General features: G+C 45.9%; 2 long non-coding RNA genes across 3 annotated transcripts; one reads left to right on the top strand and one right to left on the bottom strand.

Moving 5' to 3' along the window:
- The first annotated feature begins 798 nt into the window (after positions 1–798).
- On the top strand, positions 799–3,925 carry LOC127477976 (uncharacterized). Of its 2 annotated transcripts, XR_007907078.1 has the most exons (4): positions 799–1,728; positions 2,867–2,982; positions 3,317–3,395; positions 3,684–3,925. It is a non-coding gene; the product is annotated as an uncharacterized LOC127477976 (long non-coding RNA). The 2 variants fall into 2 exon arrangements; XR_007907079.1 differs by lacking the exon at positions 3,317–3,395 and having other exon boundaries at positions 804–1,728.
- A 7,740-nt stretch (positions 3,926–11,665) lies between these two features.
- Positions 11,666–24,426, bottom strand: LOC127477982 (uncharacterized). Its single transcript, XR_007907087.1, has 3 exons — positions 24,076–24,426; positions 16,291–17,176; positions 11,666–11,800 (listed from the first exon to the last, which is right to left on the bottom strand). It is a non-coding gene; the product is annotated as an uncharacterized LOC127477982 (long non-coding RNA).
- Between the last annotated feature and the right edge of the window lie 3,134 nt (positions 24,427–27,560).

Below are 27,560 nucleotides of genomic sequence, written 5' to 3'. Positions count from 1 at the left end.
GGGAGGAAGAGAAAAACAGACAAAGTTTCTCCTAACTGAGGTATTGTGCCTCTAGATCTTTTAAAAGGAACGGAGAACACTGGCAAAAGACATTTTCTGGTTGGCAGGGAGAAAGGAGAGTAGAAGAACTGAGGGTAACCTATCTAAGAAGGAAGGCATGATCTTTTCACCCTTTTTATTTTGGCAGACTAGACTTCAAACTGCAAGGAGCACTTCTGTTCCCTTGCCTGCATTTGCAGTGGGTTTGCCCAGAAACAGCAGATGAGCTGGGAGTCAATTGTGGTGCATCAGAAGCCACCAAGGCAAGAGAGATAAGAACCCACTGTACTTTAGGCCAGGTCAGAATGGGGCTTGTGGTGATGGTGAGTGCCTGGAAAGGATGGTCCTGAGCTGCAGTTGCACAGTCAGCCCCAGCAGATCATCTCAGCACGTCATCACCAGGCTCAGCTCAGCTCCTGGACCTGCCTGCCAGGCTGGGGGGAACCCACTCCTGCAAATAGAGCATCTGCCAGCAGCCCTCATGGAAGAGGGGAGGAGGAGTCACAGAGGCAGCAGAAGAACCTGGAGGGGTAGAAAACCCCTATTATCTCACAGTCTGCCTTCAGCACAGCCCACTTAAACACCTGTAATTTTCTGAAGACGCAGACAGGTTGCTGGACCCTTCAAGGGTACTGCTTCTGGCAAAAATAAAACAAACAAAAAAAAGCCAACCCCAAATTTACTTTAAATTTAACCCTCTCTGACAGGTATTGTATTTTTAGAAGCACTTAGCCCGTGTTAATACTTCCTGGACGTGCTTGAACACTGTCTGATGTTGTATCGAGGCAAATTAGTGAAGATGGAGGCTCATAAATCCTCAGGAATTACAAAACTAATTAAGTGCCTGTGTGATGTACTTGGGAGCAGAGCACTGGTGTGCAGGTCTGTGTTTTCCAGACATCCCAGCTGAGCTCTTCCTGCTGCAGGGAACAAGGAAGGACTTTCACTTCCCCAGGTCCAGGATGAGGGGGGCTCTGGGGAGCCCGTGGCACAGGCCATGGTGCCATAGCTCTGTTTCCTTCCCAGGGTAGCTGTGTTTGCTGGGATCACCAGCATGCCAGGGCCCTGTCACATCCCATCCTCCTGCAAAACTTGTGCCTGCCCGTGAGCTGATGGGTTGCAGAGAGCTCAGAGCTCCCTCCCTGCTCCTGTGCCCTTCCTGGTGGCAGAACTGGCACCACGAGGGATGTGTCCCTTAATGTTGGATTGCAGAGAAAGCTGCCTTTTTTTCTCCTTTGGCTCTTGCAGTCCCAAAAGACAAGGACCTTGTAGTCCCAGCACTGTGTTCATAAACAGGCTCTAAGTCCTGTGACCCCAGGCTGCTTGGAAGAAGAAAAATGGAAATAACAGAAGAAAAGTTGCTCTTGACTCATGACATGGTGACTGACACCAGTGAGCAGGGAGTCCTGACCCCAGGGGCAGTTCAGAAGTGCTCAGGGGACACCCCTGATCTCACAGGTGTTTGTTCCATGGCTCCTGGTTCTTTGCATTGTTAAATAAAACACTGTGAGTAACTACCCAGGGGGTGAGGCAGGGCAGCCTCTCCCACTGGGCAGCTGCTGAGGGCAGAGAGCACTTGCCTGTGGAGTCAGTCAGGGATGGACACACTGGGATAGTCAGCCAGCTGAGAATTCTGGTTATTCTAAGTAGTTTGGACAGTTATTTTCAGGAATGACTCAAACAATTAAGGTAAAAACCTTGCACTATTTTTTCTTAATGAAGAACATGCTGGTTTGGGGGTTTAGGCCCTGGCTAGGAACCTTCTTTTCTCCTCTTCAGGGCTGGGTACAGCACAGCCTCCACTGACCTCACCAGCAGGTGTCTGCACATCATCTTCCACTTTTGGCAGTTCTTAGGCTTAATTTCAGCCTCTACCTGTAAAAATTACTTTTCTCTTCCTGGGAGAATGCAATGAGGTTGAAAAAAATATCCAGAAAAATAAATTTCCTTTTTCCCTTGAAAGTTCCATTTGAAATGTTGGAGTGGAGAAGCCAGCAGAAAGGAAGTCCCACACTGAAACCACCAAACTCCTGCAGGATTTGAGGGAGTGGGATTAGCTGAGTAGTTCCTGTGGGTGTGTGTTTTCTCTGTGCTCCCCTAAGAGCTGACTGACTGATTCCCAGCATGTGCTGGAGGGGGAGATGTGACTGACTGTGCCTCCACAATGCTCCTCATTGTCTTTTCTTCTCTTACAGCTGTTTTTGTGAGTGTGGGTTTTGAGGGACTCTGTGTGTGGGTTTTGTGTGCGAGGAGATTGCAAGGATTTAAAGGGCTGCATTTAGGGAAAGGCTAAACTCAGCCCCCATGTTTCCATGCTTTGCATTACACACCTAGATGCTTGCCCACTCACTTTGTGTTGGCTACAGTTTTGCACAGCCAAAAACTCACATGGGAGTGCTCAGACTGTCCACATGTGCAAACTGCAGGATTAGCCACCTAACAATTGGTCCAAAAACACAGAACTGGCGATTTACAGACTCAGCCAAAATAATAGATCACATTCCCTGGTGGAGGAACTTGGCATTGCCTTGCTGAAGTCGTAGGAGCTTTGCAGATTTACACCAGCTGAGGATTTGGGCATAGGTGTTTCCTGAGTGAGAAAAATCCAAAGGGAAAGAACTGCTGTATTCAGTTTATTTTTACAGAGCAGAGTCTACAGAAAGTGGCCACTTTGCCAGAGAAGCTGGGATCACCTCATGGCTGTTTGTGCACGAGCAAAAACTCCTTCAGGGGATTCACAGAGTTGTGCTGTGACAAAGTTCTCCCATTCCTGCCAAGAAATGGGAATCACTGCAGTTTAATGTCTTTTTTTCCTTTTCCTAAACAGCAGTACAGATGGCGTTTTTGTACTTGGAAACTTCAGGCCCCTACTGTCACCCTGCTAATTACAACTGCATTCCCAGTTGTGGTAAATGGCCACATCCCTCATAACTGCACCTGAGGGTACCTGTAGCCTGGTGTCTTCCCTTCCCTCACCATTCCTGCCTTGCTCCCATAACTTGTAGATACAGGACGGGTCGTTGGGGTGGAGATGATTTAGCAGGACCCACAATCCCTGGAGTCTGAGACCACTTTACATGTGCCCATAATGGGTCTGTTCCTCATTGCTTTGTTCCACTGGGTGTGTCATGTGCCATTTTCCCTTAATGAGGAGCGAGTTTATTCACCCTTGCTGGGTGTTGGAAGATCAAACCACATGGGGTGACAAGATTACAAACACTGTGCTGGAGGGCTGGAAATACTCTGGAATGGGATGAGAGGTTTAACATGTTCACAGAGCCACAACTTGCCAGTGAGTGGAAGGTGGTATCATTCCAGAGAACAGAGGAAACCAGAACTGGGCAAGATTGAGATGTGTAAGTTACAGGAAATATTAAAATTCAACAAAATCTGCTCTGACACCCAAGCCTCAAATAACGCTTCTAGGGATGGATTAATTATCCAGGCAGAAATCCTCACCCACCCAAGCTTGCTGCCTGCACTCTGCCAAGCCCAGCCCAGCACTGCAGATGCACAGCCACCCCTTAAACATTGCAGTGGTAATCACACAGCTCTCACAGCTACTACAGGGCATGGAATGGGATGTTGCAATGGGAACACCACTGCAAATCCCTTTAAATCACTGTAAATCACTGGTTTGGCAGGAGGTAATGAGGAACCATGTGCCAGGAGCTCCTGAGAACGTGGACAAGAGAACTGACTACATGGGAAGATGAGCAGCCCTGAAGATCCCAGAGCAGAGGGAGCAGAAAGCAAGTCAGCTTCATGAGATAGCAAACAGGATGTCCTTGGAGAAAGGCTGCAAGGAGAGGCATGTATTTGCACTCCGTTGCTTGGAATGTTGCAACCCCAGCTTCTCTTGAGGGTCCCTTTCTGAAAATTCTTCTTATCCAATAAAGAATATTAGGAAAAAATCCCCAGTTTCCCTCTATTTGTGTATCTCACTTAAACACACAATCTTTTTATATGTAAGGTTAATCCATTCCATTTTTTTGGAGTCAAGATGGGATTTTCTTTGAGGTCCAGGAAGGTACCACGTGCAGTCCTTTCCTTCTGCTGCACCATGGGCAGCTCTCACCTTCTTAGGACAGCCTGTTTTGGCCATTTAACCTAAAAATTGATGGCTATTCAGAAGATATCAGTGAGAGCTCTCACTTTTTCCTGGTCTCTTCCTGTGGCATGTTAATGGCTCTTACTGAAGGTCCTGCTACTGGGTGTTGAGAAGTTGTTGAGTACTGGAGATACAGGTGCACTGGAGATACAGATGGTGGAATAAAATTGTGCCTCTGTCTAATGCTTTCTCATCGTGCCATATAACACAAACTTGGATCCAGGGTCCCCAGAGCCTGTGGCCCAGGTTTTTTAGGTCTAGCCTTGATCTGATCTCAGATAAGGAGGCCGAGTTGCCCTCAGTGGTCCCGCAGTGATTTGTGGTAGGAACAGGATCGGTTGTTTTCCTCCAACAGCACAGGAACTGTGACAGCCTGGAAAGGGGAACTCACAGCATCTGCACACAGACATTTCAACATCAGACATGGCTGAAGCCTGGTGAGGAATGAAAGCCAGGGGGGCAGAAGGTCAGACTTGTGCACAAGAGGTGAGAGAAGCTAGAGACGGTGGAAGGGGGTTCTGAGTAAAGAAAGGTTCAGAAGAGCTGAGATGACAGAGAGCAAAGATGACTGGGAGGGCGTGGGAGACTTCAGGATGATTTTACCTCAAACTGCAGGATGAAAACATGAGAGGGAACAAAACAAGAGGAAACATTACCCCAGCTCCAGGGAAAAATAAACCAGAGATCCCTATAACAGATTTAACCCCTGTGTCTCTAACAGACTTACACACACCTCTGCACTTTGGGGAGGTTCAACCAGGAACCAGCTTTGCACCTCTGCTCACTGCCCCACTTCTTCTGGAGGATAAAAGTGTGGAAAAAGAATGAGCTGGTGGGAGGAATGTTCTATAAATCATCCAAGCAGAAGCAGAGGTCTGACATAATTTTTCAGTTGTATCTTGCTGTTGATAAGAAGGTGATTTTCAAATCAACAGACCCTGAAGAAAGATACTCCAAAGACCTTCTGAAAAAAATTACATGCACAGAGGCAAAGTTGCAGAACTGGGCTCTAAGTGAAATTAAAAATGGATAGAGCAATAGTATATAATATTGAGACAGCATTTAAGCATCAGTGACAGTATTTTAGGGATATTTGTTGGCAAAACTTATATGTGACTACAAAAAAGGAAGCATAGGCACAGTCAACCACCTTAGTGCCACTATTTAATGAGGGAGATTGGCAATTAGGAAGAGCTGGATGGCATAAAATCAGAGCAGGGGAGGATGGAAGGAAGAGGTGATGCCTGTTACCCAGAGATAAAGAGGACACCAAAAAAGAAGAGATCATGAGGGTATCTAGGCAGCTGCAGAAAACCACCCTGCAGAGCAGTGTTTGTGTGAAGAGCAGGGAAAGTGCCTGTGTGTGTAGGAGTGCATGGATGGATGAATCATTTCCAGCAGCAGATCCTTGAGCAGCAGCCCCAACGTGGCCCTGGGACCCACAGCTCAGGATGAGGGACTGGATTTACCGATGGCTCCCAGGGATGAGCTCACACAGCAGGGTTAGTGGGAGCACTGATAAAATCAGTCTCCTTAATCATTTTCCTGAACCCGGGCACCCATTTCCCTGTGACTTATAAGCACTTAATATCTTTGAATGCACTGACAAATGGCTTGAAATTGGGTAACACATCCACGAGCTACTAGGGAGGAGTGGATAACATTCTATTATTTTTTTAAAAAACTGTCTATTTTTTAATTGCACTTCTCTGGTAAATTATTATGAGCGAGTTGAAGCTGATGGAGCTTCCTCCCAGTTGCACAGCTCAGTGCCTCGTGGTCCCCTCACCACGTCTGTGGGCCATGCTCTAACTGGTGGGGGTACAGCCTGTTCCATCCTTAACACAAAGGTAATTAGAAGACTCTGGAAGGTTTTTATTACTTGCTATAGTTGAAACACTGCAGATGTGTTAAAGTACTGATACAATTTTACTAATGTTAATTATGTTTTCAGGCATTTCGCTGCTTCCTACTTTCCAGCAAGGGCCAAGAGAAGCATCAAAGAACTGCCCCAGTGGTGACTGTCCCTGTCACATCCCCACCTGCAGCAGTCAGGAAGTCCTGCTGAAAAATTCCATTTTCCTTCGGGAGAAAAACTTGTATTTCCAGGCTCGAGTACTTTGTGTAGAATTGGGATGTCTAAACAGAATTGCTGAACATTTTAAGCCAAGTTTTTCCGTGGGTTTTTACATTCAGCTTCAACAAGCCAAAGAATCAAGGCCAATGCAATCTTATGTCCTGAGGGATGACCAAGAAAAATGTTTCTAGAAGCTTCTAAAAAATACACTTAGCACTGTGACTGAACCCTGAAGAAATTAACCTCAGAAAAGACTGAAAATTAGAGCTCCCTATAGATTTGCTTGCTAATTATTCTATGAAATTGAATGGGGAATCTTAAATAGCCTTTAGACTTAAATATACATTTTCAGATCCATTATAATTACTTCTCATCTACATGAAAGTAATACCCTAAATAGACAGTGCTGAACAATTGTAAAGGACAGTAAAGTCCCTGTCCAGAGACACTTAGAATTAGTGCAAATATCAGAGGGAAGAAGGGGGTAAAAATAAGCAAAGAAAAAGAGCATTACTATGGCAGGCAGATGGCCGAGCTGGGCAGAAAGGGATTTCTCTGCCTGCAAAATATTTGAGAATTTTAAAATGTTCCCAACCCACACTCAGATGAAGCCAAATCTTTTCAATGTGTTTTGCTGAAACTATTAAAAAAAAAAAAAAAAAAAAAGCAAATAGCTAAACATTTTGGTTTTCAGCAACATCAAAAATTAATCCCCAAACTGAAAGAATAATTTGAAAACACTGGAAATAGCCAGAAGCTGGATGTTTTCTGCTTTGGGGTTTGTTTGTTTTTAAGCAACTGGAAAGCTTCTCTCAAAAGAATGGAAAAAGTAAAAATTACTTTTTTTAGTTTTGTTTTTTTTTTACTTTGTAAAATATTTTGTGGGGAAATACTTGTGATTTACTGCTCCCTGTGCTTTGGAGTTGGACTGTCAGAGCAGTCCCAGGGCTCTGAGCTGTGTGAGGGCCACGGCTCGGATGTCACAGTTCTCCACCCTTTTGCAGGGCAGTGAGATGGGACATCTGGGACTCGGGGAGATGAACTTCTCCTGACTCGTGTGGCCAGGGCAAGGTGGGCTCCTGGCAGCACTGCCCCTTGGCACGCAGAGCCCCTGCACAGCGAGCCCAGCAGTGCTGGCACAGCCCCCAGGGCAGGGCAGTTTGCTCAGCTGGGGCTCAGTACTTCCCTGGAGGGTTTCAGGACACAATTCCAACACTCTGTTCATCCCCACGGGCTGCAGCAGCTGTTCTGCACTCCTGGGGCCCCATCCCCTGCAGGAAGGTGCAGAGGAACCTTTCAGCAGAATAAAACAACTGAAAGAGCTCCTGGGAGCAGAATGTGGGTGCTGCTGCTGCTGCTGCCTGCTCCCAAAGGTAACTGTCAGCTCTCTGCTGCCTTGGCAGATCTCCTCTGGCTGTACCCAGGTCTTCAGGTCTCCACTGTTCATCAGAAACTCTGCAAGCTCCAGACCAACTCAGTGCAATGTCCTGTGCTTAAAACTAACTTTGCAGCTCCACGCCAAGTTTCGAGCAGAGGAGTGGAATAATTGCAATTTTAGTTTTTCATCTGACTGTGGTCAGCCATCTGCCCTGCCTGCATCAGGAAAAGCCTCTTTTTGTTTCTGCAGGTGCACTGAGGAAAGGCCATGTGCCTTTTCACACTCGTGGGGAAGAGCTGAGCTCTGTGTCTTTGCAGTAGGCACAAAGGCAAGCAAGGACAGGTCTGTAACAAGCAGGGGCACAGGGAATTAGACACCCAAAAAAAGCAGAGCTGGTGTATTTGTCTTCTACATCAGGCAGTGGACTTCACACACAACAAAGAGCTGCCCACGACATAACTCCTGCTGGCAAGGAATATTTCTCCCATTCCCATTCCTGCATCGTTTTCACTCAAATGAATTGCTGTTAAGCTCTGCCTAAAACCTATGAAAATGGCCAGAGGCACTTCATTGACAGCTATAGTAATTCTATAGGATTATTGAACCGTCCTCAAGAATTTTAAAGAGAAATGTAGTCACCAGGAGAGATGAATAGAACAGCTCAATGTACAAAATAATATGTATTCAAGTCCACTGCTGAAAGCTCCCCTCAGCCCATGAGGGGCACTTGTAACAGCCACAGAGAATCCAACTGCCTTCAATATTTGGTGAGAAGGAAACAATCAGTTCACTTATTAATTTTTAGAAAATGTTATGGCATTTGTACACGGCAATATTGGTTTGGCTGCTGCAGATCTTGCACAGACTGACTCCTCTGTTTAACTTTCTATATTCTAAATAGGCCCCATTGACTTTCATGAGCCTGCTTGTAAGTAAAGATAACTTAGAGGATCAAAGCCCTATAAACTGTGTCATTAAATTTTAAGAAGTCAAAAGCTGCACGTTCCCTTCCCAGGCTGCACCAGCATCTCCCATGAGTGCTAATGAGACCAGTTCTCATGCCACTGTTCTCTGGACATCAGAAGGCACAGATTTGATTTTAGTCTTGATTGCACAGATGAAAATAAGCAATAACTCATGAAAATCAGTGTAGTTATACATGGTAGTCAAAATACAGCTGATGAAGTTCATGTTCATTTTGGGTACCTGTCTGAAGTACACAGAATGCAGCAGGTCTGTACAGTGGGGTAGTAGAGCTCACTAGAATTGATTCTCCATGTATTTGTCAATAATTCCAGGAGAAAAAAAAAATTACTCTGCTGAGATTGACAGAGTGATTCAGCTCAGGAACGTGTGGGAAAGATGAGTCAGAGTTTAGCCAAAGGGACTGACTCCTCCATGCCTTGTAGGAGAGTTATCCTGGAAATCAGGAAGGGTTTTACTCGTAATAAGGTTTTGTGGAGTAGGAAGTGAGAAAGGAGAAGTGGGGAGGATCTTATCCTTCAAGAACCTTTTCAAGCCAGTGCTGAGGTATGGGAGAGGAAGAGGATGAAAGCATCATCCCAACCTCATTTTTGGGCATTGCTTTTTCACAGCTACCTTCAAAACTAATTTTTAAAAAAATGGAAGTTGCTGAAGAACCCCCAAGGCAAAGATTGCTCCAACTGATGCTCTGTGGCTCTACCTAAAGCACAGAATGGAGGAGAACTTTCAGCCACCCCGGGACCAGATGAGACACTTTCCACCACAAACACCTCTGGCCCTATTTGCACAGCAAGGAGAGCCCTGAGGGAGCTCTGCTGCACCCCAGCCAGCTCTGCCAGTGAAGAGGAGGGAGGCCAGGCCCTCAGAGTGTGCTCAGGAACAGCTCAGAGCACGTGATGAACACCCCAGGTGGGACTTTTTCCTTCACTCCCAAGCGTTTCTGCAGGACACCATCCAAGCTGAGCAGGTACTGTGAGTCACCTCTGCAACACTTGGCTGTCGTGCCCCTGCAAAGGCACAGCTTTCCCTGAATTCTGTGAGCATTTCTGTAAAAGGGAGTTTATCCAAATAAAGAAGCCAGAATTTGAAGTAAGACAAGAAGTCACCAGGTGAACTCCTGCCAGCACACAGCAAATGCTGCTTTTCAGGACAAGACAGAGAGCAGCATCTAGTGCAGGTTCCAGTCAGCACCAAAACCCCAGGGAATACCTTCTGCTGGGGCAAACATCCCTGAAAAAGTGGATGGTAAAACAAGCATATCCTGGACAGAGGGTACCAATAAATCATTCATGAAAAGGATGGGAAACATCGTAGCCAGGGCAAAGAGAATGCTAATTTGCTTTGCAGCCTGATCAAATGGAATGACTGGCCTTGAGGGATGCAGCCATTTTGGGGGTTGATTGCTGGAGTTAATACAGAGCATTAACTTTGCAGCTTTGCTCCAGGCAGAACTTGTCCCAAGTGATCTAAAACTTTCAATGCACTTATTCTATCAGAAGATTTGTGTGTGTGTGTGTGTGACCGCCTAATTAATGAGCTTCTTTTCAATATTAATATGCAGAAAAGTTTACTGCCTTAAAGGTGTGTCAATATATACATTTTTCTGGTTAAAGAAGCTTGCCTTTGGCTATTCTAAAATATAAGAACTATTAATTAAAGCATACAGTGCTTTAGAAACAAAAAAAAAGGATCGAATTGCTGAAGTCTTTGGGGAGAATTGCTACAGAATCTATGCCAAATGTCTCAATTAATTGATGTGCTAAAATGAACAACCTGAAGTATTTTTGTAAAGATTTTTCACAAGGCTTCACCTACCCCCTCCCGCCCATCAAAGGATCACTGTCGAGTGATTTCAGCCCGAGTGGAATCAAGAAAAAACAAATGCACAAACTCCTCCCAAACCTGTTGAGTTGCTCCTTTCCCTGTGGGAGGACGTGCAGGGACCTGGGAGGTTTGGAGCCCTCGTGTTGTGAGGCATCACTCCAAGAGCAGCCAGCACTGCTGGGTTTGCTGTGCCCACCCCAGCCCCTGGCAGAGGTCACAGATCACAGAATGTGCTGAGCTGGAAGGGGCCCACGGGGATCATCAACTCTGAACCCTCACAGGACCATCCCCAAGAGTCCCAGCATGGGCCTGAGAGCATCATCCAGATGCTTCTTGAGCTCTGGCAGCCTTTGTGCTGTGACCACTGCCCGGGCCAAATGCCACCAGGCTGGGACTTTTCCCACATTCTCCTGGTGCCCTCCAAGACTGGCAAGGCTCCTCTAAACAAGAACAAGGGCCAGCAGCTGATCTGAAGGTCAGCCCTCATTGCAGGGGGTAGCCTGTCCTCAGCAGCACTTCCTACCCTGCACCTTTTATCTGGGAGACACCAATGAGAATGGAGGAGAAATAACATTACTTTCATTTTTACATCTGGGAAACTGAGGTATGAATGTGAGACAGATCTCCAAAGCAATTTCTTCATTACTCTTTCTTCCCTAAAGAGCTTCAAAACCAATTTTCTCCAAGTGATTTTTGTGAGAGGTTATACAGGGAGCCTCTGGAAAAGCCAAAGGCCAAGTGCTGTGTACAAAGCCAGTACTTTAACTGTATAACTATTCTTTCTTCCCAGTGGGTGCCTGTATAAAATATTTACCAAATTATCCTTCCCTTCTTAAATTTCCCATAGCATATCATATTATCCTTTCCTACCTGGAAAATCCTGCCATAAACCTCCACCAGTGACTGCTTAATATGCTGAGCAGAGCCTGGCAGGGAGCAAAGCCCTTCAGAGAGCCCTCCCAGTCTGTCTGGACCCCAAATTACTGCCTGCAGGTACTGCTGCAAACATTCCAGGGAAGTGGAAGGAAATAAAGTCTCTTATCTTAATCAGTCAGATGAGCTGGTGAGGGCAAAGAGCTGATGTCCATGGAGCAAGGCTGGAGTGAAGGACAAGCAGTTCTGAAGGTTCTGAACAGCCCATGAGTGTCTTCTCACAGTGGGATGGGTGGGAAAATTGGGTGGGTTTCCTGAGCAAAGCCCTGGCCAGCAAACTTATTCTGCAAAGCCAGTGCTAGGTGGTTTGAGTTTGGGCTTTTTTCAGAGGAGGTAACCCCTGTGTTTCATGTGAGGGGTTTTCATGAGCACAAGGTGGCTGTTGCCATGAGGTGCAGAAGTAGCTGCAGGTGCAGAGAGTCTTCGGGCTCCTTTTGTTTCCTGTTTGCTGGGGCTGAAAGAAGGATGGGAGAGACAGTCAGGAAAATGAAGAACTGTGAAATATTCCTTGTCTTTCTTCCTCAGCTCCCTATAGTTGCAAGGCAGGTCTCTGCAATATAGGAGATAAGTAGCTGCTCAATTTAGGAGCAGTAGAGTTAAAAAAAGCACACACTTTATAGATGTTATTTGATGTCTAATAAATACACTGAATATGGGGTTTTTGCATGGTGCTTTGATCTCGGGGAAGCACATTCTGGCTGAGCTGCTGCCACCCCTCTAATGAGTGGTGTTGGAGGCCCTACACACACAAACTGTGGGCAGTAAAAGTGGGGAGGAGGAATGTGAACCCCAGCATCCCTGTTCCAAAGTAGGTCAGGCTTCTCCAAAGGCATCTTCCCATCATCCCTCGTGTGGTGCAGGCAGCGTGCAGGGTGAGGAGCTGCCTCAGTGCTGAGGGCAGGGGAGGTGGGAGGAGGTTCAGGGGCTCCGTTTGTGCTGCAGAGCAGCTCCATATGGCTGAGCCCATGGTCACAGCTCGGCACTGAGAGCTCTGGCAGACCACACTGAGAGCTGCAAAGGACTGAGAAGTTGCTACAGCAGATGCCTTATGTCTGGTACAAACCTATCCTGGACTCACTTGCAAAATCCTGAACTGCCTGCAGAAAAAATAAATGAAGATTATTTTTTTCTAGAATTGGTGCATAACTGAGAATAGACTCAGACCTTGCAAGGTTTTGGAAGCTGTGCTCTAGCTGTATTCAGCTGCAACTGCAGTCAGGTGCCTTCTAGCCCTGTTTGACAGTGTGACCGTTCACACATGTCAAAGAGGAGCAGACACTGGGCTCTCCAGTGAGCTCTGACTCATTTGGAGGGCATTTGGAGGCATTTGGAGAGCAAAGCTGCTTTATCTGCACAGCCCAGAAAAGACCCTCCACGCATGGGCTTTTTATGACCAGGGACATCTCTGGGTCCAGTGGAGTCCTGATTCACAGCTGCCATCTAAGGTGCTGCAATCATATTAGTAATAAACCAGCTAAAACAGGAGAGGAGCCTTTCCCTGCTGCCAGCTCCTGTAATAACGTGTCCTAAGAGTGCTTTCTTGCTCTTTCAAGTCATGCACACACAAGTTACTTTACAAAGTGGTCTCTTGTCTGAGCCTCACAAACTTGTTTTACTTATAACGTGTCTTAGATTCGAGCAAGGACTGCCAGAGGGGAACAGCATTACAGGGATTGCACCACAGAAACCACCCAACTGCAGTGCACTGCTCTTTTTGCCACGGGCTGACTTGCTTCTGCAGGTCTGCACTGTTATCAAATGTTTGTTACGACACGGGAGAACACACTGAGCCGAGCCAGGCCTGTTCTGTGATCTGGATTATCCACTCTGTGCTCCTCCATGGGAGCTTTGTGGAAAGAGCCTTCTGTATGGACCAAAAAAATCCTTGTCCTGAAAAGCCTAACTGTGGGAGAAGAGAGTGGCAGCAGCTCTCTTTAAAGAGGGTCTCCCACTCACTGGGAGCAGGGTGAAGGGTGTTTGTGGACCTTCAGCTCAGATCTGATGAACCTGAATGCTGACCTGCAGCCTGGCACCATCTCTCCAATTCCTTTCTTACCTTGTCAGCTGAGTAAGGGACAGTATTTTCCTTCTGCTTGTTTTCATTTTATAATTTGACACCTTAGAATAGAAGTGGCACACCTGGAACTTTGACAGCCTGTCTGCAAGAGATGGGCTGGGATTCAACGAAGCTGCTTTCAATCCTGTCTTCTGGGTGTGGGTTTTCCCCAAATCTCATTACCCCTTGTATGTTTGGATGGCCTCTGACTCCAATTAGCCCAACATAATAAAAACAGAGGGCTGTGTTTCAGAGGATGTGTTGCAGTGGCAGAGGTATCATAGCTCAATGCTGGCCAAAGGATTCCTATTTTTCCTGCCTCCACACCTCCCTGTCCTTCCAGAAATTAGAATTTTACCTCCTAAAACATGAGCTTTTTTGGCAAGCAGCTTAAGGGTTCTTCTACTCTCAGGGTTTGCTATTTTCAGGTTTTTGCCACATCCATGCAGGCTGGAAACCTTCTTCTTTTAATTAATGCTGGGACTCTGGTATATACATATGGCTCCAAGGTCTAGGGTTTTAAGAAAAATACCAGGTATCCTGAGCCTCCTCATAAAATCACGACAGTTAGCAAGCTGAATACACAAAGAACACTCTTGTACCTTTTTTTTCTCTAAAGTTACTTCTATTTTAGAGTAAGAAATTCTAGAAAGAAAAAGAGCTAAGTGCCCACAAAAGATCCTTGTGTCATGCAGCAAAGTTCCTGCAATAAAAGTCTCAGCTCTGTTTCCCTGAAAAGAGGTAGGATCTGAAGATGCAGTCTGTCAGACAATACATCAGTTTGTAAAGGTATTGGAAACACTTTCTGGAGAAGTCAGAAGCTGCCAGTTGAAAACTGAAGGTTTCAAATATGAAGGATCAAAATACAGCGACATTAAACTATTTTCTATACCATTCTAGACAAATAAAGGAACCCTTAAAAAAGGAGAGTAAAATCAAACAAGGAATCCAGGCTGTGACTGGTTGTCCTCTGGTAATTTTGAAACCTGGTTAAACCTGGAAAGAGAGGCCCTAAAACTTCTCCTGGACAGGACTGGTGTTTATAACTTGAAATGACAATGAGAGTTTCACTTTTCATTACAGGCAGATCATTCATGTCTCTTCACCACTGGTGTGTCACAGAATTTTAACCTCCATTTAAAAAGAGTGTAGTTTTGTGAGCAGTGAAATGACTGTGGCAGCAAAGCCTGCAAGTGCTGGTGAGGAGTGAGGACTCTCCTCACACAGGGACCTGCCACTGTCCATCCCCATCAGTGCAATATTAGAGGTGGCTGCATGGATTGGAAGTGGAGATATTGTTCTATTTTGCAGGAACCCCTCCATTAACCAGGGATGCTTGAAGACCTGTTAAATTGTCTTGGTTTTTGGTTTTTTTCCATTGGCATTAACAACTTTTTCAACATCACAGACCACTGTGGCCAATTTAATCCTGGTCATCCTGCTCCTCTGATTGCTGGAACTGATCCAGAGATGAGGTACCACAGGGCCAAACCTCTTCACAAGGTTCTTCTTCAAGGAAAAGAGAGAGCTGTTAACCCAAATTACTTGGCAGCTCTAAGAAATTCTAGCAGGTAATTTTTGCAGTGCTGTCAGTCACTCTCAGCCCCCGTGGCTGCACTGGTTGTTCTGAATAACTGCAATAGCTCTGATCATGAATTACTGTGATTTGTCAGCTGTAATATAAACCCAGGGAGGGTTTTGATGCTTTTGCCAGCAACGTGTGAAAGAAAATATTTGAGTGAAGTTGTCTGAGCCAGATTGGGTAAAGAAAAAGGGGGTTTAAAAAACCAACATGACCCGTCCAGATTCATTTCAGGCAGTGGTGAAATCAGCCCACTGGCTGGATTTAAAACCAGTGGATATATTTAATCTGCTTGAATAACTCCTGACGGGTGTTGGACTTCATTCCCCTGAAAATTATGATACAATCCTGCATACCATCTAAATAATGCAATAACCTACTCTAATATCTCTTTTCTTGGAAGGATTATATATAACACTGGGAAAAATAAGCATGTCTGAAAACAAAAACATCCTTCTGACAAAAGTGGCTACAATTTGGACAGTGGGAGTTTTTTTCTCCCCTGGAGAACAGCAATTCCACTGGGAGCAGGAGACAGGGAGCCCACACTGGCCCCTAAGTTTGAGGCCCAGATCTCTCTGCTGAACTGTGCAGACACTGAATGTCAAACAGCTCTCCAGAACCCTTCCTAGGCTACTGCTGGAAAAGCTGAACAACGTTTTCTGGGTCCAAGTGGAAGTTCTTGAAGTTTGTTGGGCTTTTCTAGAGAAAAAAATCAGGGAGCTGAAAAAGGCAGTGGTAGTGATGTTCATTACTATTGGATGGATAACTGCATATATAGCTATGTACATATATAGTTAAATAGGTAATTACATAGAGAATTACATAGACAATTACACCTATTTTTTCAATAACCCAGCTGTGAGGAAAACTCCTGTTGGAAGTTCTCGTCTTGCAGTGAGACTTTGGAGAAGGGTGACCACAATTCCCTCTGTGCCTCAGGAGCCTACTGCAGAATTGGGTCCAGTTTTCCACTGGGCTCTTTTATAAACCTGTGTCCTCTAGTAAGAGTTTGAAAGGACAGTGCCTCAGTGTGCATTCAACTGAGCTTTCCTTCCTCCTCTGCATATGCTGTGACAGGCAAGGAGCTGAAGGTTAATTGTTACTCTAGGATATTATGTTCCTTCTCTCTCTTGTTAATTCTGGGGACAGGGTGGGGAAAGGATGTCCCTCATACTTGAACCTTGCTGGAAATGTCTCGGTGGTTGCTTAAAACAAATGTTTGTCTTAAAAGCAAAAAAAAAAAAAAGTCAAAAGGTATTTCTCCTTCAAACAAAAGTTGCATAAATAAGCCAAGATTTTTTACCTGGTGCTTTTGATGTTCTTGTAGCTGAGAGAACAGGTCTGAGTCGGGAACATCTATTACTTTTTGTTTGCTGGGTTTTTTTTAACATTAGCAGAAGCTTTATTCCTTTACCCCCATCAATGTCAGAGATTGTCTGTGGTTTAAACCCCTGTCAAACAAGGTCAGAATTCAGCCAAATAATTCCAAGGATGCCAGAAAAATGCATGAACAAAAGAGATGTTGCATCTTCCAATTCTTTTGATTCTCCTGAGCAGAGGGGAAGCCCAAACTGTTCATTCTAACTGCAAACTTCTCAGGATGGAAGGGAAGAGCAGGAAAGATGGGAGTGGGAAGAAGAGAGGGTAGGGCAGAGGAGCTGGATGGAGCTCCAGGCTGGCCTGGGACCCCCAGCCCACTGCTGGGTTGCCTCATCCACCCACACCAAGGGGCCTGGAGGATGCAGCAATTGGGACATTTACTTGATGATCCCCCAAAGAACTTCCTGCATGGATTGTGAGGAGATGATCCATCTCCATCCCAGCTCCAATGGATCAGGGAGGTGAGTGCAGCTGAAGTGCTCCTGGAGGAGGCAGAGCCAGCATTGTCACACCAAGGCTCTGAGGAACCACCTGCCAGCACCTGCAGGGCTCACTTCCAGCTCCAGCCTTTTCATTCCAGCTTCTCTTTCATCCAGGTGAGCCATGGGGGAGTGAATAGGTGAGGGTTTGTACCCAGTTACACCTCTCTTTAGTGGTGTAGGAAGCTGGGGAGCTGCTCCACACCCTCCTGAGGTGGAGGGAATATTCAGCACCGAAGGAGATTCGTGCCAGTGACCTTCTGGGTGTGAGGTGGCAGAGCAGCCCATGCTGTGCTGCACCTGATATGCATATTCATGGCTCGTTTACTCCTGAAAGAAATGACTGGATTAGAGATGGTTTGAAGGACATTCACTGTGCAGTTGAAACACACTCAAGTTGCTCACAAATTAGAACTCCATCATTTTTCATAATAAATTGGTAAATACTGTAAATCCTTGCCTATCAGTGTTGTTATTGGAAATCCTGTGTATTTTATTGGATTGGGAACATTTCACAGCTATCAAGCTGTCAATTATTTTAGCACAACACAAGGTTTCTCATGATGATAGATGGTGATTCTAAATAATTTTTATAAAGTATTTCTACTTACCCTGGTGTCAGGAAGCCTGCCTGGCTGTGAAAAATTGTGATTTTTGAAGCACTCACCTGATAACATTCCTTAATTGTGTAACATTAATCTGTGTGTCAATCATATGCTTGCAGGCTAATATATGGAATTTTTTTCCTGAGGTTTTCATAGAGGGGGGGAAATTAAGATCACAGAAAACTATTGGCAGCATATGAAGGAAGAAGCAATGCCAGACTTGTAACCAACCATGAAAATGCATGTTGTGAAGAATAAAGAAAAGATGAACCTTCTTCACTAATGAACTCTACTTTTATTCAGAATGAAGATGTCTTCCAGCAACATGTTTTCTCTTTCTCTCTCTTTCTCCCCACTTCTAACACACTGAGTGAAAAGAAAAAAGCCCAGTTTTACATGTCTTGAGCAGATTCAAACATCTGTGAATAAATAAGGTGCTAGATATTAGATACCTGCTCTTTAAGTTTCAAAGCCCTTTTCAGATGTTAGTAAAAGATATTATTTCACCTGACAGAAATGAAAATTAAGTCACATGAGGCTGCTTTTAACAAAGATCATGCAGTGAGTTAGAAGACCTGGTATCCTATACAGGATATGAAGGGGTACAATGACATCTCAAAATATCTGGGAGGTCAAGTACACCAAAAGCTGCTGCCTCTAAGCTCAAAGTGTTGAGAGCTTTTGCTTTCAGCCAGAAGGGCTGTGCAGGACAGGGGGAGCTCCAGGGACCACCGCACAGAGCAGGTCACCAGCTTTGGTGACACTGTCCCTCCTCCCTGGGCAAGAAGAGCCACCCCAGAGAGACTCTGGGAGCCTGTGACTGTCCCCTGCCAGGGTTATGAACCAAACTGCCCCTGGATCTCCCTCTGAGCCTGAGCCAGCCTGGAATCCCTCCCCAGCAGGGAATAAATCCCAGCTCCAGTGCATGGCACCCTCAGCTCCCTCCTGCTGCTCCTCCTGCTCTTGGCTTTGTCACATCAAGGGTTTGGGGCCACAGTCCCACTGACCTGCTTCTGGGATTGGGGTGGAAAAAGGTGAAACCCCAGCAAAGGTGCAGCCCAGTCCCACAAAGCCCAGCTGTTTGCAGCAGGACATGCAGGATCTGCGATGGCCCTGGGGTAGGAGGGTTCCCAGTTCCACTGCCAGCTCTGCCCCTGACCTGGAGCACTTTGTGCCCAGCCCTGCCCAGCCTGAATAGCTGTGGTAGGACTGGACTCTAGGTGGTCTGGCACTTATCCCTCTTTATCCACCACGCAGCCTTTTCCAGCCATTAAACTGATTTTATATGTGCAAGCCTGTTTCAGCAATTAAAGGAAAAATCCTTTATAGCTCTTCTGGTTTGAATTGGGCTGGTTTCAAACCCAGGTACTAAAATGGATAAAATTATCTTGAAAAGCAAAGGAATTACACTGTACTCTGAGCTCCTCTGCATCATGTTATGAAAGACACAAAGATAATATTTGTATAAATTAAAGCTATTGGAGACGTATGGTATTTCAGTTTCTGCTTCATTAAGTTGTCCTCCAGCCTTGAACATCCCTAGATCTATTCTGCAGCACTTTTCTATTTTAAATTTAATCTACCCTGCTGCCGAATGAAAGCTTAAAAGGATATTGCCTCTTTAAATTAAATGTGGAAAAAAATAACAATGGTGGAATTCTTGCTGAAGTGAATGCAATCTATTGTATAGTTCTAGAATTCATAATATTTTCATCTGTCCTTTAGCCTCCCCACTAGTTCAGCAGTATATTTCTTCATTGTTTCAGTAGCACCACGATTACATTTTTTTTCATTGATTGTAAGAGCAGAAGAAACCACTGCTACCACTTAATCTGATTTCACCTGTATAATAGACCATAGGACATGTCTGGATTAATTCCTAATTTGATTAAAACAACTCTTGGAAAAATATCCCATCTTTTTCCTACAATTTCCAAGCAATGGATTAGACCTTTGCAACCCCTCCTGAGTTGTTCAAATCACCCATTATTTCAGCTTTATCATGACAAAGAAGTTCAATCTGTTTTGAGGCTGAAATTTCATCTTCCTCTAATTGGTAGCTGTTGGATCCTCCGTGTGGGCTTGATGAACAACCGAATCACCCCTGAAGCTTCCCACTGATGGTGAAAATACCACGGCACTGACGTTTTCCCTGGAATCCTCAGGATTTTCCATGAGCCCTGTCACCAGCTGAACCACCACACCACCCATACTGGCATAGGAGATAAAGCCATGATTTAAATCCTGCTCTCATGGGGATTATCCACCCTGTCCAGTCCTGTGTTGGCATCTGCCTCCCTGTCACGTGCAGGATTTTCTCCCAGGGTGGGTACCCAGGGGTGGGTATCCAAAGCTCTCCTTTCCATCAGAGGCCCCAGCTCTGGCTGCCTGGGGGGCAGAAGGCAAGGCCTGGGTTTGCTGCAGCACCCAAAGGTGCAAACACCCATCCCCAGAGGTGCCCTGGCACCGTTATTTCCTGCTGTGCTCTGTCAGAGCTGTTCTGCTTTGTACAGAATAACCTGAGCCAGAGGGGAGGAAAGAGGCTGCAAACACACACGTATAGGTGAACATATAGGACATCATGCACTCAGAACACAAATCCTACTGCCACACCTGGTGGATCTGATGGGAATGCTTTGAGAACACCTCAGCAAATTGAGCCTTAAACCAGGAGAGGCAGAATAATATCTGATTTTCATGTATGGGAATTAGACATAAGCTTGAGAGAGGCAGCAAGCTGCTCCTGGCTATCCCAGGAGCACAACTCCAGGGGCCTGGAGAACTTCACTGCTGATGCTGATGGTGGCTCCAGCCTGTAAGGCTGAGGGACAGCCTGCTGGGGATTTTATGTATCTAAACACAAGACTTAATTTTCCTGGTTTCCATAATAGGTGTTCAACTTCTTGTGTTTCTGGTTCACCAGATCCTTGAAGGACAGCGGGTGGGGTACATTGCAAAGTGTCCTCAAATTATTGTCCTGCTGGTAGAAAAGAATTACTTTGGAGATGGGTAAATTCCTAGAAACAGAATTAGCAGAATGTGGGTGGAAGAGACACCCAGAGAGGTGGTGGGATCTTCACTGCTGGAGATTTACTGAGGCAAAGCCACGGCTGACCTGATCTGGTGTTGGCAACAGTCCTGCTTTGAGTGGGAGGCTGGATGAGAGACCTCCTGTCAACACTTCTATCATGTGGCATGGAGGGACAGACTCAGGGAGGGGTTTCCATAGTCATCTTGGAGTCATCAGAAGGTTCCCTAATGGAAAACAGCCCCTCTTGCACTCTGGCTACAAGAGAGGGCTCTGCTCTCACCCAGGGAGAGTGCCCTGGGAAAAGGCAAGTGCAGGCCAGGGAGTGGGGATTAAACTGTCACTGAGAACAGCAATTAAAGAAGCCATTTGAGATTTCAAGGAAAAGGCAGGGATCTCTTGGGTATATTAGTTAATTAAAACAGAAGCATCATCTTCAGGCCTTTTTCATTCACAGAAAGCTTCTGTTTCTAGCTAAAGGCATATGGAACTGGTGACAGTAGCTCGAGACAACTGTGGTTGCTTTTGGAATGAAGTTGTTAGTTCAGAGGAGGAACAAACACACCCCTTCCCTGGAGTCCCAAGTTCTTGGCTGGAGGAGATTCCAGCCCTGCTGTACTGCATGTTCAGGGTGGAGCAAAGTGATTCAAGTAAGGCAGATGCTGGTTACAGCTTAATTGCCACTGCAGTACCTCTCTTCCCTGAGTTCAGTGGCCTCCTGCCAGAGCCACCTCACCCCTCTTGGAGGATGGGGTCAACCTTTGGTCCCAGCAAAGTCCAATGTCCAAATTCCCACAGACTCTGCTCTCCCAGGAATGTTGCTGTGCTTTATGCACAACAGGGGCTCCATTTCTTCTGCATCCCCTTTGGATCACAGTGGTGGGTTCACTCACCACATCCACCTGCTGGTCAGCTCAGGCCCATCTGTGAGTGGGGCTGTTCTCTCACAGATAACATTTGTGGGAAGGGATACATGATGGGAGGACCTGAATAGACTGTGGATACACTGCTGCTAGACCTGCTGGGTAACAAAGCAAAACACCAGGAAAAGGTTGACATTCAAACATTTGGTTGGAGTACTTTTTAACTGGGGGAGGATTTTTTCTTCTACTTTATAAAAAAGGTCTTTTCCTTGCCATAACCAAGAAAGGAGGCTGCAGCACTTGGCAAACACACTTCTATTAAGTGCATTGGCTGGAAATGTTTATACTTTGCTCTTGACAGCTATCTCGAATATCCTGAGCATTGCCCTGTGCTCTAGCTTGCATAATTCTGACATGGGAGCAAAGTCCTTATGGAGGAGGTGAGTGTCTTTCCTTGGGACTTTTTTTTTTAATATCTGTTACTTGTAATCAAAGGCAATAACTTGTTTTGAAGGATATTTCCCTGCTCTCCAGGGATTTTCCCTCTCCTCTGGTTGATTTTAACAGCAGGAGGAGAACATCTTTGCAGGGAGTGAAGAGGAGGGGGAAACCCCATAAGAGCAGAGAAATCACCACTACCTTCCATACAGGCTGGCAGATGTTTAACCAGGGGTTCTCTGCCTTCCTCCAAAACTCCCCTTCTGCAGCATGTTGCCTGGAAACCCTGTGCTTCTTCCCCTTTCAAATTTAATTACTTCAAATTGCTGAAAACTTTATCTAAACTCCTATCAGACAGACAAATCACCATTTGATTAGGGCACATAAAGGGTCCTATGCAATTCCAAAAGTTGATCTCTGCTTGCTTTGGGGTTTTGGAGGTTTTTTCACCTTACTGTCAGGATTCAACCTGGCATTCCCCAAGCTGAGTAGCAGGGATCTGGGCTAATTCAGGAAGGCCCTTGCTCTCTGATTTTGTACATGACTAGAAGGTAAGAAAGGATGTAGGTAGAAATTAGCATGATGAATATGAATGGTCCTCTGGCAGCCAAACAGTGGTGGCTGCTCACCAGTCCCTGTGCAATGGTGCTGGTGCTGGGGTTATCCCTGCAGAGGGGTGGCCCCCTTACAGCTTGACTTCTCTTCTGCAAACCTCCGTGGAAAGGCAGTGAAATCCCGAGGATCTGCTCTTTGCCCCCAGCCCCTGCCCTTGCAGGCTGAGGTGGGGATGACACACGGCGTGGGGAGGGAGCCGCGGGGCAGGAACCCGTCACCCTGGTGCCATGCTAATCCCGTGGCTCAATGAGAGGGTGTCAGTGCTGGCACAGCTCCAGCACACCGAGGTTGCATCCACACAGGTGTGGCTGCACAGGGCTCCAGTTCCCAGAGCAGAACCTGCAGCCCTGTGCCCCTTTCCTGCCCGGAGCAGGAGACAGGCGGGTGCCTCCCAGGGCAAAGATCCACCCCCCGGAGTGGGAACACCCATGGCAGGAAGAGCAAAGTGAAAGGTGTATCTGTGTCCCCCCATCCACGTGAGAGAGTCAAATGAGAGGATGAGAGTTCACAGGGGGCTGAGCCCCAGAGTTGGATTCTGGTTCTCTTTTGGGAGAGAGTTTCATCCAAGGCCATGAGACTCACTCTGGGCATCATTTGCAGTCTCCCCCCAGGACCATCTCAGGGTGGAGAACAGTCTGCATCAGGAACCTGGGGGGAATAATTCACCCTGTTGAGAATGGAGTCTCCAACTGACAGTCTGGACAAAGCAGAAAGACTAAATCACCCAGATGACTTCTAGCAAGAATAGTCTCCCCCAGGTCAAGAATGCAGGCAAACCTGACCTGAGGGCTTGCTGCCCTCAGGGCTTGCTTTTATTATTATTTTTGTCCCTCTGACAGACACCTGGCTGCTGATTCCACTGCTATCCAACTTTCATTGTCTGTGCAAAGAGCAACAGCCACAGAGGCCCCAAAGAGTTAATTCAGGCTGGAGATGAGGAGCAGAGCAGCACCCTAGAGCCAGGCTTTCCCCCTGCTTGTGAGAATCCCTGTTCCCATCCAGATCTACACACTTGCAGCTCTCACAGTTTACAGGTTGTTTGTCTTTCAGGGGATTGGGGAGTCTGTGTAAACCTCCATGCAACTGCCTTTAATTACCTGCCAAACCTGCACCAGGGCATAAGCCCACATCTTGTATGTGACATTACCAGTAGAGCAAGTACTGGAATGCAGGGGCTAGAATAATTTGACAGTTAACATAAAGCACCATGATTTATATTTTGGTTATATTGAGATTTTTTCCCCCCTCTTTGAGCACTCATATAAATATTTACTTGGATTCTAGGACCTTGCTTAACCCTCACAGTGCCACGTTTCATCTTCTTCCTTTTTTCTTTTTTTCTGGTTTTTTGTTTTTCAGCAGCTACTCCAAAAATGCCTTTCATTTTAAAACATAGAAGATTTAAACCAAAAATAACTTCACCTTTAAACTGTTTCATCTGTAAACAATGTGATTCAGTAATCTTGATATATTTACTGTAGACTTCAATTGAAAACAGATTATGGAGAAGGGTTTCTTTTAAAAGATACATGACTTTTTAGTAGGAACATTGGGTTTAGATTCTGGAGCAGACATCAGCTGATACTTCTGCTTTGTTTTAAATTTTATCCAAGCCATTTCATTAATTATTGAGCTGAGTAACGTGACTGTAAGATCTGTTTATTTCCAATTTAAACTTACCTGCTGTTTAAGGATGCTTTTCCTTTGTGTCAGTTCATGGGTTTTGTCTCCATGCAGCAGGACAGAAATCACTGCACGAGGGAGTTCTGGTAATACTGCAAATCAGAAAGCCCTAGACTTTTCTTTATTATTAATGTTATTATGATGATTCCTGTCTGTCTGTCTGACTCGTGCATGACTCATTTGTTACGTAGCCCCAGAGGCTCACAGGTATTTACTTAACGCTGTTCTTTTGGGTCTGACTTGAGATAAGTGAGGACCTGGAAATACCCTTTCAAAACCATTTTCTGCTGGCAAACACCCTTGCTACCCCTATGGAGTGGGTTAACCTGTCACTCCACAAAACCAGAGCTGGCCCTGATGGATTTGTGCTCCTCAGCCCTCGGGATCCTCGGTGCTCTCAGAGCCAGCGTGGCATCGCCGCAGCAACACCCGAGTAAAGCGCCCGAGCCGGGGCCAAGGCTGACAGGGAAATGAGGAGGGGCTGTGTCAGAAGGAGTTCAGCAGTCCTGTATTTCTGCTGTCCTGAATGCACTCTGTCTGTCAGCCTGGGCAGCTGCACGGGATGGCTCAGGGCTGGAGCCGATGGTAGCACTGCAAGAGCACTGACAAGCACGGGGAGCTGGGTGTCGTTGGAAAATGAGCAGGACGGGGACCAGACTGAGGAGAAATGTAAAAGCTTTCCTTCGGGATTGCATGAGCAGAGATTTCAGGCTCAAACCCCTTTTTTCCTGTAATTGTTGGCTGCCTTAAATAAGGGGAAAATGCAGATTTGGAGAGCTGTGAGGGCCAGTGCTAGCTCAGAGACCTGTTTATAATTATATGTTCCTTTTCTCGTGTTTGTAGAAGCTTTAGGTAATAAGTGCACCACAGTATAAGAGTAAGGAAGAAGCAGTTACCAGAAGTCCAAGGTGCAGGTTTATTACCCTCTGTAATTTCTTCTGTGAATTGGCCCCCTGAAGCAGCAGGAAAGTTTCAGCTCCATTCAGTAGTAAATAAAACAGGATCCATGGACCAACAGGATCAGAGAGGCTCGTGCTGCCTTCCTGCCTCACCATTCCTGGTGTTCAGGGATCCTGCCCTGAGCTTCCAGCTCTGTGAGGGGGGGACAGGCCCAGAGCAACTCATCAGGCTGAGCCCTGCTGTCAGTCTGCAGCTCACCTTGGCCAGGTCACCATGCCCCTGGGAAAGGGCAATGGCCTGCTTTAATAAATTACCTGCAGTTCTACTGTAGAAGGATACTGTTTATTTTTATAAATGCAGATTTCAGGTACTTGACACCGATTTCTTGCCACACTTATTTCAGAAGAAAATCGTGCTGACCACAATGCCCTTGTCGCCGAGTGTTTAATATCCTTTATAAAGCCAGGAGCACCTTTCTGGAGACAAATGAAGTCTCATTAGTGGGAAGTCGAGGCTAAAGCAGAATCAGATCTTTACATTTTATCAGAGGGAGGTTTCAGGCTTCGATAATCAAATGCAGGCACGAGCAATGCCCATATATTTGCAATACATATGCATTATTGCAATATTGGATGAAAACATCACAGTTTAGAAATAATCCCAGCTCTGTATTTGTGTGGACATGTCCTACTATCTCCTAGTATTGCAGTAAAAGCAAGAGTCTGCAGAGAGGGTACAGTTAAAATGGTGCATTGGAGCAGCACAGTGACATTGGCAGTGGAGTTTTCTCTGCTATAAACCTTCACCCACTGCCTCCAACAACGAGGAAGAAGGGAGAAGAAATAAGTTTGAGGTGTTTCTTTAAAGAAAGCACTAAACTTGGTAAAAGGACACAGCTTTGCTACCTTGCTCTCTGCCCCTCATGCCTCAGGATATCATAAATTTTTGATACCAATAAAACAGAATTTTTGATGAGCTGCTATTTTGCATTAAAGCAACTTTACATGCAAAGATTGCATAATAGGAAGTAAAATTGAATTTTGCCTCAGAACAAGTTCTTATTATTAATTTAAGTGTTTTTTATATATTTTAGCAGCAGCTTATCATTCTATATATTTAATTTCTTTCAAGTGAGAACACTTAGCATTGGTTTCCTTGTCTAAACAAATCTTTTAAGAGAATACATGTATAAAGTGGAAATGCAGTGTTTTGAATCTGTGCCTTAAGACAAACAGTGAAACTTTGAAAGGGGAAATAAAACATGGCAGAGGACAACTATCTCTAAAACCCACCAGCAGTCTCCATGGGACAGGAAAACATGTCTCTTTCTCTATGTGGAATTATTTTTTCCCTCTTTACTGCAGTGTTTATTTCTGCTGTACTGTGACAAAACTGCACACACGATAAGCCCCCATTGGAGAGATTCTGTTTAAGGCAAAGGATCTGCAGCACCTGAGGTCTCGAGTCCACACAGTCCATTTCCTAACACTTCCACACCGTGATGTGTGGGACCGGCTAAAATATAAATTGTATCTTCCCTGTCCTCCATGCAACAGCAAGAAAACATTTTGCAGCACTTCATGCTGCATTCAGAATTCAGTACTGAAATCACCATTTAAAAATCAAGAAAAGGCAGAGCTTGAAAGCGTCTTTTAACTCCCCCCTTCTTGTTCTCCTTCTTGCATGAAACAAAAGTCCAGCGTGGGATCCTACCAGACCGCTGCGTGAGACATTACTGAACACGGTACACGGGATTATGCAATAAGCTATTTAGAGTGCGTGTGTGTGTGTGCACAGACCTTCCGATTTAATGTAACCCTGATGGAGTGAAACGTAATGATTTTAAAGGGGGGGCAAGGGGGGAGAAGAAAAAAAGTAAAGCGAAACTGGCCCGAATAAAGATTAAAAAAAAAAAAAAAATTAAGATAGAGAAGAGGGACCCCCGGGAGCGGGGCAGGGCAGGATGCGGGCAGCGGGAGGTGCGGGGCCGGGAGCCCGGCAGCTCCCCGACCCCGCGGAACCTGAGCACGGCGCTGCGCGGCCGCGGAGCCGGAGAGGGCTCTGCCGAGCGCTGGAGGTGTTTTATCTGCCCTCCCCGAAACGCGACACCCCCAGCCCCGAAGAGCTTCCCTGACCTTGCTCTGTCAATCACCCGCACTGAGCAGCCTGCTAGAGCCAGGCGGGCACGACGCCAGCCCGAGGGGGAAAGGGGGAAGGAGGAAAAGAGGGGAAAAAAGAATTAAACCCTAAACCAGCTGGGAACAGTTATCTCGCAAACCCTGGCTCGTCATTATAACACATCTCGCCTGCCCACCTCGATACCGAGCGACTCATCGGCCGGCCGGCAGCAGCGCTCAGCATCCCTGATGTGTCTTAGAGCGATGTGTCTATCTTTAGTTCAAAAAGTCCTTTTAGTCTTAGATGTCTCTGTTTTGGAATTAAAGACAATCAGCTTTATACACCCTCCTGGAGGGGAGGAGGGAAGGGAATATTGAGAAGAGTCTATTAAGCGCTTGGCAGCGATAGTCTGTGAGCTCTGTGTCAGTAAATGGGGGAAGGGGGGGGCTGTTGCCAATTGTGTT

This window comes from Manacus candei, unplaced genomic scaffold (assembly GCF_025592945.1).
Source record: "Manacus candei isolate 608988 ecotype Guabito, Panama unplaced genomic scaffold, ASM2559294v1 h1tg000057l, whole genome shotgun sequence".
Lineage (NCBI taxonomy): Eukaryota > Metazoa > Chordata > Aves > Passeriformes > Pipridae > Manacus > Manacus candei.
The sequence above is the reverse complement of the archived record's forward strand: the minus strand, read 5'-3'. Positions and strand labels throughout refer to the sequence as shown.